Here is a 13,347-nt window from a genome sequence, read left to right as displayed (position 1 = left end):
CAAAACTTACAGTGTTTTATTATTTGACAAGATAATTATCTAGCAGGCAGTAAGCAATATTTAAAGATATGTAAAGACATGTAAAATATGTAAAGATTTCATATTTTCTTAAGAGAAACAGAAGTAGACAATACTGTTCCTTTTCTGAGCCAAATATTGAAATGTGTTCTACACTCTGAATTGTGCATTTTTGATGTTTGATACTGAAGCCAGATAATTAAATTCTGCCACGTCTTTTTATGAAGATTAACTGCATCCAATTACTTTTTGAATATAGCTGCTCAACTCATAGTTACCCCAAGATAATACAGGGGTTGTATATACTCAGTGGCAAAGTAGGTACTGCCAAACTGTCCAAAACTGATACTGCGCAGTTTGGTTCAACAAAAAGAAGTGGTGTGATAGCAAGATAATATAGTACCAGCTAGTAGTTTTACGATATTATATAGATAGATAGATAGATAAATATATAGGGCAACTATGGCATGCTGTTTTATGAGGCAGCTTTATTTAGTACCAATATAGGATAGCAGCATATTGAAGAAGGAAATTAACTACAAATTTCACAATATATGTATATCACATTTGTGTATTTTATATAGAGCTTACTTAAGTCTTTTGTGTCTCAACAGTAACTTCTTCTCTTGTCCTCTAAAATGGACGTCTGTGGATTCAATTCTATTGCACATATCCTGACATCAATGCCTATTTTGGCCTTCGATATTTCTGGAGAGTATATTTGATTCCATGGCAGTTTAAATCAAATAATATATGTCTCATCATCTTTCAGAGCAGACAGAGTGTGAAAGAACCTTGCTTTGCACTGTGGTAATTGTGTTTGCGGGCAGGTGGCAAATGGGAAACAATCAGCTGTTTCCCAAGAGTTATAGATATGCAGTTACTCTGTTCTTTTTTTTCTCCCCAACCTTACTTCAGAGTACTCTTATATGAATGCATAAGTGTTATTAGATGCGGTAAGTATTTACAGAAAGTGGTACTGAAAATGATCTATTATCTTGTTTCGTGCTAGCTGTTTCGTGGGGCTTGCGGGGGGGGGCTGTTAGTTTTTGCCAGTAAAGCTCTTAAGTGTGGATAAAAGTGAATGTTCTTATTGCAGTCAGAAATTGTACAGATTTAAACAAAATAAATAGATCTCTTTCTAAATTTTAAAATAAAAAACAAAAAATTTCATTTTTCAGTAGCTTGCCTGTCTAGCAGTAATTGATAGAAGAACTAACAAACACTTTAAAAATGAAGGACCAGATGGCTAGTTCTTACAATTGACCCCAAACCTTACAGTTTTCCATGTAATATTTATAGGAAGAGTAAGAGGGTTATAAACCTCATCATTCCTTGATACTACCAAACTTATTCCCCAAATCTGATCCAAATAGGGGCAGCTCTACTGCATAGGAGAATTGGGCAAGAATAGTGCATTTTATTGACACTGACAGGAAGGCAATGGTTATTTTTATGTGAACTTGAGAAAATTATCTGAATCTAGGATCTCACTTTACATAGGCATTTGAATAGCTAGCTGTCATCACTACCTACATAGTTTTAAGATACCCACTGGTTAAAAAAAGCTGGAACTATGTAAGCATATATAAATGTCATGGGACTTGGATGTAATGGGTTATTTTGTTCATGTATCTAGTCTCTCTCTCTCTCTCTCTCTCACTCTTTCTCTCCCCCTATTTAACCCCTTCCTCCCCCCAAGTCTTGGGAGTTATCTGTTTAAAAAAAAGTTCAATATCTTGAATATCTTTTTCATATATTGATCTAGCATTACATAATTCCATACGCTAGAGCAGTTTTTAAAGTGCTGCCTGTGCTGCTCTCCAAGCATACCTTGCTGCGTCCTGCTCTGTGTAGCTCTGTGCAGCAGCAAACCAAAGAGCAAACCGCTGTGCTTCATTCTATCTCATGTCCAGGTTTCCTTCCAAGGAAACAGTTGGAAAATAAGCAAGTACTGCAATACTCCAGAAGGCCCCCCAGTGTGGAAGATGGGCAGGTTCAGGACTGCAGGTCTCTCAGTAGCGTACCCTTTACCCGCTTTTGGGATGCAGCCAGGATGTGCATCCTGAACCCAGGACTGCAGAGCTCACCATGGAGTATTTGCTTCCTGTATGTCTGCTTCCTGATGCCTACAGAGAAAACCGCTCTTAGAACTGAGGGAACACTTGTTTTATGTTGCTTGTTTTTCCTCCTTCCAAGTAGAATCACTTCTGCAACCTAACATTTGTATATAATAGAAAAAAATCAAAAAGTACTTCTGGCCCAGGCTCCTCCCCAAAGTAAAGGTGCCCAGTTATGAGGGGGATGTCTGAACTCTGAACGTTCCCCTACTGTTTTGCACTGCTGTCTATAGGATAGAGGTAGGTCTTTGATAATATTCATTATCAGAGGCTAGAAAATCTACTTTTTTTTTCTTATCTTTATTCATATATTTTTTTACAAGACAGCTGACCTCTGTATTTGAAAATAGTGGCTCTTTCATCATAAAAGATAACATCAAGTGAGAGGTCTTCAGTGACTGCACTTGATATCTGTTTGGGGCATCCAGAGAGCAGAGGAACCGAATCAGAGTGTTTTATCAGTTAGAAATTCGTATGGTTAATGCAGTATTAATAGGGCAAATGAATTGGTATGGATAATTTCCCAAAATTTGTAAGAGAAGAATTGGACTAATGCAAACCTTAAGTTGAGACTAGCTAGGACTGATGCAGGTTCCATGTGGCGCATGATACTTCTGTGTATTCTGTGTACCTGCCCGTTGTGAACGCTAGTAACGAACTCAGCAGGAGCAGGGAAGATCCTGAAGGGTTAAATAACCCTCTTTGTGAAAGACAGGAAAGAGACGACAGAAACACCTTTAGGAGGTTCCTTGATATGGGGAGACCCCTCACAGTTCTCCCAACATTACCAAGTGAAGCATAATAAAATTAAGAAATAAAACAGCCGCTGAGATCTTCTTTCATACTTGCTGATGTGATTGCATCTCCAAACTATTTTATGTTATTTCTTTGACATTTTTTCTCTTGACAATAGCCATTTTAAATTGCTTCTGTCCTTAAGCGCTACTCTGATTCTGTTGCTTTCTCACTGTCTTACTCGCATTTATGCGCATTAGCCATGATCATTACAGCATTTTTGATATATCAAACTGTATGAATGAGATGCTTTTAAACTGCTTTTTCCTCATTGGGGAGACACTTCTACAAAGACCCACTTCCTCTGTTTATGTACAATAAATGAGAGCCTGTTTCACCAATGTTTTAAGCGTTTAGGCATGTGTGTATGCTCTCCAGTTATATCCTTCTTGATGAAGTCATTTATTTATTTATGTTACAAATTAAGGAAACGGTGAGGAAGACATGCTACTGTAATTTAAACCAGAAAGTAGTGTGAGGGAAAAGATATGAACAGTAAACAAAGGAGAAGGGGGAGCAGGTATACAAAGACAAGCACTCAGTTGAGTGCAAGATTGCAATCATGCTGATTAGTTTGCTAGTGTATTGTTTCTTCCAGTCTTGTTATTTTTTCTGTATTTTTGATGGCAGACATTGTAGGACCTATTCACTTTGCTTATCTTTAGGAGCCTTTTGAGTGCAATTCAGAACAACAGGCCTATTTTAATTGTCCTAAATCACCCTCTGTAGGAGCCTCTTTTTCCACTGAGGTATCTAGAGAAGGTAGTTTCCTATTATTGGTGTGTGGAATTAGGCGATGTGAATATTCCATGTAATGAACTTCTCTCTTTTTCCCCTACTGTGTTTTAAGACACAAGCCTGCAAAACATCTGTCAAACTGAAGGCATTAATACAATTCCAGTCTTATTCTGTTGAATAAGAAGTCAAAGATACTGGAGTCTAAGAGAGAATGTAACTAATTGCAGAAGCGATATTTTATAACATTCATTTTTACCTTTGAAAACGCATTTTTGAATCAAAGTAGACAATAAAAAAACAGCTGGTAGACAGGTTGTTAGTATGTTCTTCTATTCATTTGACTAAAAATGTTGTGATAAATATCATTAGATATATATTTATAAACATATATTTTCATTAAAAGTTTCTATTTGCTCATCTGGGAAGCCATTCTACCTTACAAGCTGTAATTTAAATTGTTAATGAGGCTGAATTTCTCTGGAACTTGACCATAACCTATATCTTTTAAAATATGCAATTGTAGGTAAGGCATTCAGCATATTTAATGCCAGGATAAGCAAGTATTTCAAGGTTAAAAATGCAAAGTTCAAAGCATAATCTTTTTCTCTACCCACATACAGATATAATGCTCTCTATGAGGAGTACCTGTTTCCTCTTGTCTATACCAAGTGCCAAAAGGACTGCTCCACCCCTTGTCCTGACACTGGCAGGCTGAGAAGTGACACCCTTTGCAGAGGTGCGCTCTGCCTCTTGAGAGACTCCTGAAAGAGTCTGACTGAGTCACCGGCGTTTCTTGCTGTTTGTAACAAAGCAGCAAAGTAGTCGACTGTTGCAACATTTCTAAGATGTATTGTTTCCTTGATAAGCTTTCCTATGAGTTATTCCAAAGGCTCAAATAATAAACAGACAAACGATATGTCAAAATAGGAACCAAATTAAGCTTTGTAGCCTACCTTTAAGAAGTTTGAATTGGAGGTAGCCAACTTGCAGATAATAGCACAATGCTGCAAAAAGGTCCTGAGTTGTGGAAGGCTTTAAAATAAAAGAATTGCCAACACACGAGTATGTTTTCTCGCATCTCAGTGACAGGTTATTTCAGAGAACTCTCTAGCCCATTTCCTATTTCCTTTGCCCTTGGTCTGCTGAGTAATATTTGCATTTTTCCCTAAAACAGCATATCTTCCTATCTGGACGGAAATTTCTGATAAATGTTTTCCGTTGAACTTCCCTCAGCACCTACATTAAACAACGCCTTTGCCAAGGATCATTTCCTGAGGTCTTTGCTTTCTACCATCTGAACAACATGCCTGCCTGCCTGCCTGCTACCACTGCTTTTGTTGTTTAGGATTGCAGGAAATTTTCCAATATTAAATATACCTATTTTAAGAATTGTCCCAGAAGTTGTTACCTGACTATCTCAGGGCGGGGGTGGGGTTATATCTTTAAATTAAATAAAATTGCTTTAGAAATAATAAACATAATAAATAAAGGTCCTCCGAGGACCATCCAGTGCATGGAATTCTTCTACTAACAAAAAGTTTCAGGACGTCCTGGATTGGAAGTAGTAGTACTGCTGGGTCACAAAGCACGAAGTAAAAGAAATCCCATAGTATAGGATGTGCACAGGCCCTGCATTCAGTTCTATAGGGAGTTTTCTGTGCAGGAAGTTTCCATCATTTAACTAGTTTTATAATACTAAATGAAAAATCAGTGCAATTTTGGATCTAACAACAGAAGTACTTAAATTGTAACATGCTGAAACAGGATGCCATCAGAAACAAAATTCTACTTATTTTTATTGCAGGTTTTCAGTTTAGTTGGCAACATATTCCAAGAAAATATGGTTATACCAAAATTTATTGAACTAGTTTTGATCCCATAAGTTCTACTTAACCTGTATAATTTTTGACACTAGCATGCATAAGTAAATTTCTTTCTCAGAATATGATGGTACTTTTCTTTGGCTTCTGACTTGAAGGTTGTAATAGTGGTATGCTGGGTAAAGTGCAACTTACTTTTTCGGAAGCTGAGAAATATAAATACAGCTTTGCATTTCATTCCTGCTTTCTATTAAAAAAGTAACTGACAATAGGTCAACCTTGGGATGCCAGATATCTTAATTTAAATTAGCATCATTAGACACATATGGACTATAAAAGTTTATTTGAACTTACAATTATTTTTTCTAAAATTGCATCCAAAAGCCTAGAGAGATGAGTCATCTTTCTTTTCCTCTTTGTTTTTAAAATCTAATGTGTGAACTGATTTTTTGCAGGACAGAAATTGCTAGAAATCAACATGAGTAGCTGTATTATCTGTCTTAGGAAGTATGTCCTTCAACTTTCAGTTCTTTAAATGTAAATAATATTTTTTTTTTAAGTCAAGAGCCAACAGTGATGACAAAGAATGAAAATTTGTATAAATATTGTGTCAATAAATATATAAGAAGCAGGAGAAGAGATTTGTCACAGTTGGTGTGTCTATGAAGTTGTGAGAAAGTCAGTATAAAGTCACCAGAGCATTGTAGAACTATTGTATTGAGATCTATTGGCTTCCTGTAGATAAGCACGTAGGTTTGCACATTACTGAGGCAGTTTCACTTCCTGAGCCAGAAGTATGTCACTGCTTCTGCACTTGGTTTGCGAGAACATCAACCTTGTGGCCATCTAGTGTGGCATCCATCTGATTAATGGATTGTTATGGCATTGGAGTCAGTCTTGAGGTCAGTGGTCATAACTTCCTTGAATTAAATGAAAATGTGCTCCAAAATTGTTGGCAGAAGCAGCCTGAGATAAATTAGCAATAAAAACTACCTGACCTCAGAATTCATATAGTAATTAACATGAGAAGTATAGGCCATATTTTGCCATCATCACATTATACAGTAATTTATCCAGGAAAATTCTATTTAGACATGGGACTTAGTGTGAAATGCACCACTATGCAGTGTGTAAATGGATGAAAACGGCTGTCAAGCATAATGAGCACCTACCTTAGAAACTTTCCCCAGAAATCTTAAGCCTGCTTGAAACAATAGAAAACTTTCGTACAGGATGGTGGCAAAGCTAAGAAATAAAAATTATTGAGGGTTGCAGCTAGACTTATTTAGGGCCTGTAAACTAAAACTATTCTTTGAGGAGCAAGATCAAGCGTATAGTATAATGTTATTATACTATATATAGTATAATATATTATACAATATGTAGTATAATGTTAAGTATTTTATGTTGTGGCAATTATTATTTCAGGAGATCAGAGAAAACATTAACGTGAGTTATAGTCAGGTTGTTTGATAAAAACTTTCATTTATTTCACAAAGCAAAATATTCAGTGACATGCTGTCGCTTAAAGTCTGCTATGCCATTTTCTGATTAGGTTCATTGTCCTCTGTGTGATTCATACTATTTAATAACTTTGCATTTATTCACACAACATTTACAATTTAGTTTATGTGCACATTTCCGTGGCAGCTAATGAATCATTAAAGTTCTACTGTGAAAATAAAATTGGTAGTGAGCAACATTCATATTTTACTTTAAAGTTTATTCCAATATATGTTAAAGTAATCCTTGCAAGACAATGTGCAAACTGCTGCCATCTAAGGTTACACATAAAAGCTTGTTACTTTAAATTTCTCTTGAAAAACATACTTTATAAACAACACTAAGGTAGATCTTGATTATCTATACAAATCATTGCAAAGGCATATCTTGTAAAGTTATTTTTTTCTAAAAAGAGGAAAAAGTAATACTTTCAGACTAATCTTTTTTCTTTTCCTAAGTTTCTGTCCTACTGACAACTGTTCTGACAGTTTGACTCCAGATGAATTCTAATCAGTGCTATTAGATATGATTCTCCAAATATTGCAAGTGTATTGGACTGTCAGTAGTATATTTCTTTGCGAAACTTCCATCATTCTCACCTACAGACAAAATGTAAAATGTACTCTCTTAAACCTAGTCTATGATTATGTTTTGTGTTGAAGAAATTACAATAGTAGACTGACACGTTATACAATGTATTTTAGCTCTTATGCTGACACATATCCTCCAAAATTGTTGTGATAACTGGTAAAGAATTGCACTGTAGGATTACCAAGAATTATTTTTAAATCTTAGCAAATTACTTTGAAAGTCTCTGTAATCAATATTATATAGCCATATAAGCCTGCTGCTTTATTACCCTTTTTATTCAAGTGTAGAAAGATAAAGTATTGATTTTTATTTGTTTCATATGCTCCAGAAACAAAGGAGAAATGTCATTTTTGAATACCAAAATCATACACCCATTGTTTTATTGATTTTAAATTAAGTAAGAGGTATATAAGGCAATAGTTGAAATTGCTATGGGGAAAAAAATGCTGTTGAAATAAAATATTTTTTTCAAGCAATACCATTGAAAATGACTTGCAGCAAATGCATCTCTCCAGCTGAACTTTCAAAAAATCTTTTGCTATTGGATTCAAAGTATTGATGCCTTAATAGATACTGTGCAATCTTTAACCTTTTGGGACTCTGCAGAGTGATACTACAAAAGGGACAGTAGAGTGCTCCATTATTTCAGTTAGTAGTTCACACTCATTTTTTGACTTTTTATTTTATTTTAATGTTTTTGAATTCATATTTCCTTTTAGATGTTCCCATTTGAAAATAGCCACCAGATTACCCATGAAAACAACAAAGTTGCTCCTCTTCCCTCTTATTCACACTATATCAGCTATATGATCATTGCTATTCAGCTCAAGTTCTCTAAAGGGCTGCCTAATCTTGTTAGTGGTCTATTTTTTTAATCTGTGCTAGCAGTGTTTAGTTCTGGGTTTGTCTTTTTTTTAACAATACTCAGAATACTTTTGATTTTGCTATTGAAAATAGCAAGTAACATTGCTATAATGTGATATTGCTATTACTGTCTTTTGGGTTGCATTACTATTAAGCAAATCCCTAGCAATCACCAGGGCTGCAGGTCCAGTCAATAAAAGATCTAAGATTCACACATGAAAGGCTGCTAGGTAAGGGCTTATAGCTAGACTGAAATAAAATACAAATATCCACAGCAGAAATATAGAAATGAAAAAAAGAAAAAAGTAATTTACATATTTGTGATTTCCAGATTTTGTTGAGCTAATTCACTGTCTCCTATTTTACTCTTTCTTTCTTTCTGCTGTACTTATTGTAGCGTTTTGGATATGTACTATTACTAATGGAGATAAGTTATCAGAAATACTACCTCCAGAAAACATACGAAACTATTGTTTTGCTAAAGAAAATGCATGTTATGTATTTACTTTTAAATTCTTACTCTGCTAGGAGTACGGTCATGATTGTGTTATTTACATACAGGAACCATTTACTGATAGAAAAATACAATTAAAGAGTACCTTTGATACCAAAGAGGGATGAAATACTGTAATTCCTGATGGATCATTGCTGATTAGTTCTCAAAGGCGTCCTCTAATAGGAACTCCAGTTTTGCGTGGCAGTTTTATCTTTCCTTAACAATAGAAATTTTCCCTTACTGGCTAACCAAATTCTTTTTGCTGTAATTTCAGCCTGTTACTTTTTGGTCATCCACTATAAATTTGTGTATTATTCCCTTCTCTTTTTAATGAAAGTGTTTTGAAACTGAAACATATCTTCTCTTTTTTAGCCTGGAGGAAACCAGATTCTTTCGGTCTTTTTTTGCATGCAGTTTCTAGGTCCTAATCAATGTCACTGTTGTCCTCAGACTCTCTCCAGTTGTGCCGCATTTCTCCTGGATTGCAGTATGCCAGGCCATACCAGCAAAAGCTTTACTGAGGAGACTTGGGAAAATTACTCTGTTTTTTGATTCTGTACTTATGTTTATCCATCTGAATATACTGTTGATCCATCTTGCAGCAATATGCAAAATGTGTTTTATGTAATCTATATAAAAGGAGTTGGAGTTGAATTTTAGATAAATCTCTTAGGGTTGTGAGGTTATACATTTTTAAAATTTTGTGTTTGCTAATTAAACCAAATTATGTGTTCATAAAGGCACTCTTTTAAATACTTGGTACCTGATAGGACTGAGCTCTTGAACTTTTAACATGGGAAAGGCAGCCACCTGCTGATGAGAAAGAAAATAATATTTCTCCTGTGTATATGTGGATTGTATAAATGCTTTATAGTAGAGAAAACTTTATAGTAGGGACAATTTGGGGGAAGAAATTTTATATTTATGTGCATTTGGAAGTAAATTTATCATAGTCGTGCAACCAGGACCAGAGTGTTTAATATAGGGTTCAGAAACACTGCAGTACTGTGAGATAACTTTTTAGTTAATGAGATTTGGCATTTATTTTCCATGGTGTAGAGCTGAACACCAACGAAAAGTTCAAATGTTGAGCAATCAAGTGCAGTCAGACCATAAGCTGTAGAAATGAGAAATATTTTTATAAACTTGCATTTTTGAATTTACGTTTTCTTCCCTTTCTCTGTAAACTGGGCTCCAGAAATACAGTACTTTTAAATGAACAGTGAGGAGTTTCTGTAATCTTAAGATGCTAAGAATTTAGCCACAATTACTGTATAAGTAAGTGTTGCATGTGGGTGGAGATTCTAACTTACAGAGTTTTATATCTATAGTTACATTGATATATATATACTGGTTATAGATCTTCAAGTTTGGAGTTATGTATTTATCTACATAAGTAAGTATGAAGTACTACATACATAAGTATGAAGTCAGAAACCTCTGCAGAGGTTTCAAATAAGTGAGGCAGGTTTGGGAAGGTGAACAAATCTAGGTCGGAAGACATTGGAATCTCATACCTTTTCTGTTGCTTCTCGACTACTTCTGCTGACCATACGCTTTCTGCATAGCAAATTCAGGTCATCTAATGAGACTTGCCAGCTAACTTACAAGTTGTTTTGCAGTTCTCTTGCAGTACACACTGATCAAAAACTCACTTTGTGTCAATTCAGTAGAATGTTATCATCTGCCATCTATCTCTTTTTCAGTGTGATATATATCTCCGCATCACTTACCTGGAAAAAAAAAATTGTGCCTGTATTGGTAAGTACAACTGGATTTCATTTCTTTCTACCTGGAAAAGGAGCACCAGAAAGTTCTAGGAATCTGAAAATTAAAGATCAAGATAGCCTGTCAATAGAGAAAAGCATTTGTTTTTAATCTTTAAATTGAGCTCTTGTTGAAACACTAAATGAAAATTTTGTCATGAGAAATGATCTAATACTGTCGTGTCATAAAATAACTATCTGCAAATGTTTTCTGTTATTTCCCATGTTGCTATTCTAGCATATTTATAAACTTTTCCATCATCTTGGCATACTTAATTAAAAAAATATTTCCCCAAATGATTTTTTAACTCTAGGTAAATTTTTATATATTCAGCAGAATTGATGAAGTAATGAAAAAATATAATCACTTTATGCTGATCATTCATAGCAAGGCCATGCAAGTAGAATAATGTGGGCATGAAGACTTTAAAAGGATATTGTGTGAAGAAGAAAAAATTTGACTGATTAAGGGAATGAGTGAGAATTGACAGTGAGAGAAGGAAGGAAGCTTCAGGAGCCTAGGCTGAAGAGGGAGGAGATGGGGTCTTTGTGGGCAAAATGCTCAGTGAAAGTGTTATGGAGTTGTGTGCAGGGAAGTGGCTTTTTTCTTTCTTTTATTGCTATTATTAAGATAGCTGTTGCACTCAGGAAAACAGGTCTTTGTATATCCTCATTAATAAACAGGATCAACGATAAATCTGCTATTTCCTATCTAATCACAAAAAGTTGCTAGACTGTAAATTATGTTTATTAATTAGAGAGGCATATCCTTAAAGGCAGGGGTTTTGCTGATCCCAGCCTACCTTTTATGTGTAAAATAGCCTAACTTATGAAACAGTGACAGTAAGTATAAAACAAAATGCTTTTCCCCAAAGCCATTTTGTTGTCTCAGGCACATCTCTGAGTGTCGTTAGTACGTACCAAAGAAATAGAATATGGTTAAATTTGTAGTGGATGGAAATTGATTTGGTCTTCAGTCTTGGTGTAATCCAGTAAGTTTATGATGGCTTGTATTGTAAAGTACTTTTTTACATGTAATAAACAGGTTAGAACATTGTGGAGCACGGAGAAGCACTATAAGAAGCTATCTTCCAAGTTTGCATTAAAATTTTGTAGCAGACAAACTCTTTTTAGAATAAATGTTCCTTGAAGCTTGGGTTTTCCTCTTGCTGCAGTGTAAATAAGCACTGGTTATGAAGTTTTTACCATTTATGAATAGATAGAAATGGTATTCTGGGCATTCACAGAATCTAAGAATAAAAACAGAAAGTTATAAAATACTGAGTTCCTGTGATGTAAAAAATAGCTGTTAATACAACGGCCTGCCTGGTGAGCTGCCTTAGCAACTGTTACAGAAGATCTGTTCCTTACTAAGATTTCCCCTCCAATGACAGATACATTTAGGAAGTGTTTGCTTCAGAAACATACTTTCTAAATACATATATTTAGGTAGTAGTCATCACTACGCTTCAATTAAAACGTTACGGGATGCCTTTTGCATTCAGGCATTTCTTTTGCCCTCCTTCAGTTTGAGGAGACGTTTTTCCTGGAGCCGGATTCAGGTGGACGCCCCGTTTCATTCTAACGGCGACAGTACTGCCAGTAAGGAAGAGGCATGTTTTGGTGTTGATTTCTGTTCCTGCCATAAGACTGTTCCCTGTCTTACTGTCAGCTAATCACATGCAACTAGTCTACCTAAATTTTTTATCTATAATATCTATAACTGATATAGTATTATTTAACAACCTGGCGGGTAGTGCCAGGCAGCTCAAGTACCGTGTAATTAAATGGGATTCTTAAAAGTTAAATATTAGACAGCAAAGTAACTCTACAGATCTTTTTATTCGAGATATATTACCGCAGAGAGAAAATTTATTATGTTTTTAGCCTCTATTTCTTGTATCATAAATACTCATACGCTTTATATGCTCTTACTAAAGACTCTGATACCCTTTGCCTAAATGAAATTGTCTGACCACTTGAACATGATTTTGTTTCAAGGGGTGACTCATGGTTTTAATTTTTAACTGAAGGGGTCCCCCTGCTGGATCATTTCATAATTGATTGGACAGGTTTTAGGGAGGTTATGTTTTGTTTTAAATATAAATGCACTATTAGCAATATAGCCTCTTTCCATAATGATACAAATAAATATTCATTACTTAGTTTATGCAGCTGCCTTCCTATGATTCTGGAAATTCATTTATAAAGACTTATGGAAGAAAAAGATGATTTTCTTTTTCTAATTACATTTTCACAATTAATAATGTAGAATATAAGACTACTACTATATTTTAAGAAAATGACAAGAAGGATAGTATGTATTTTTTTCTTAATTTCTTCTTTCTACCTTTTCTTTTAGATCTGTATTAGAAGCAGAATGCTAAGATAAAAAAATTTAACTGAGTGGAGTAACGTCCTTGACTTTGTTTAAAGCCTGACTCCATTTAGGAGTTCGATTGCCCATAAATCTGTAAAAGATATAAATAAAAATAGTACATGAAATTTTAATGATTGTGGATATTATTTTTATATATTTGTTTTTTTCTAGGTGAATGAGACGCTTGTTCTAAATACAGATTTTTATGAAAAATATTTATGTTCGGTGAAAAACAACATCTATTTGCAAACGTCCA

General features: G+C 34.8%; 1 protein-coding gene and 1 long non-coding RNA gene across 3 annotated transcripts in view; one reads left to right on the top strand and one right to left on the bottom strand.

Moving 5' to 3' along the window:
* Positions 1-4,812, bottom strand: part of KLHL4 (kelch like family member 4) — a 94,607-nt gene extending 89,795 nt beyond the window's left edge. The window contains exon 1 of one of the 2 annotated variants that reach the window (XM_068956816.1): positions 4,625-4,812. The gene's annotated coding sequence lies outside the window, so the exon portion shown is untranslated. The remainder of the gene's footprint in view (positions 1-4,624) is intronic. The other variant, XM_068956815.1, reaches the window with a different exon arrangement.
* The window catches only part of LOC138068715 (uncharacterized), a 36,935-nt gene extending 24,623 nt beyond the window's left edge, over positions 1-12,312 (top strand). Inside the window, exons 2-3 of the long non-coding RNA XR_011143425.1 lie at positions 10,652-10,706; positions 12,240-12,312. This is a non-coding gene — a long non-coding RNA (uncharacterized lncRNA). The remainder of the gene's footprint in view (positions 1-10,651; positions 10,707-12,239) is intronic.
* The last annotated feature ends 1,035 nt before the right edge of the window (positions 12,313-13,347 follow it).

This window comes from Struthio camelus, chromosome 11, assembly GCF_040807025.1.
Source record: "Struthio camelus isolate bStrCam1 chromosome 11, bStrCam1.hap1, whole genome shotgun sequence".
Classification (NCBI taxonomy): domain Eukaryota; kingdom Metazoa; phylum Chordata; class Aves; order Struthioniformes; family Struthionidae; genus Struthio; species Struthio camelus.
This window is presented reverse-complemented; position numbering and strand designations above follow the sequence as displayed.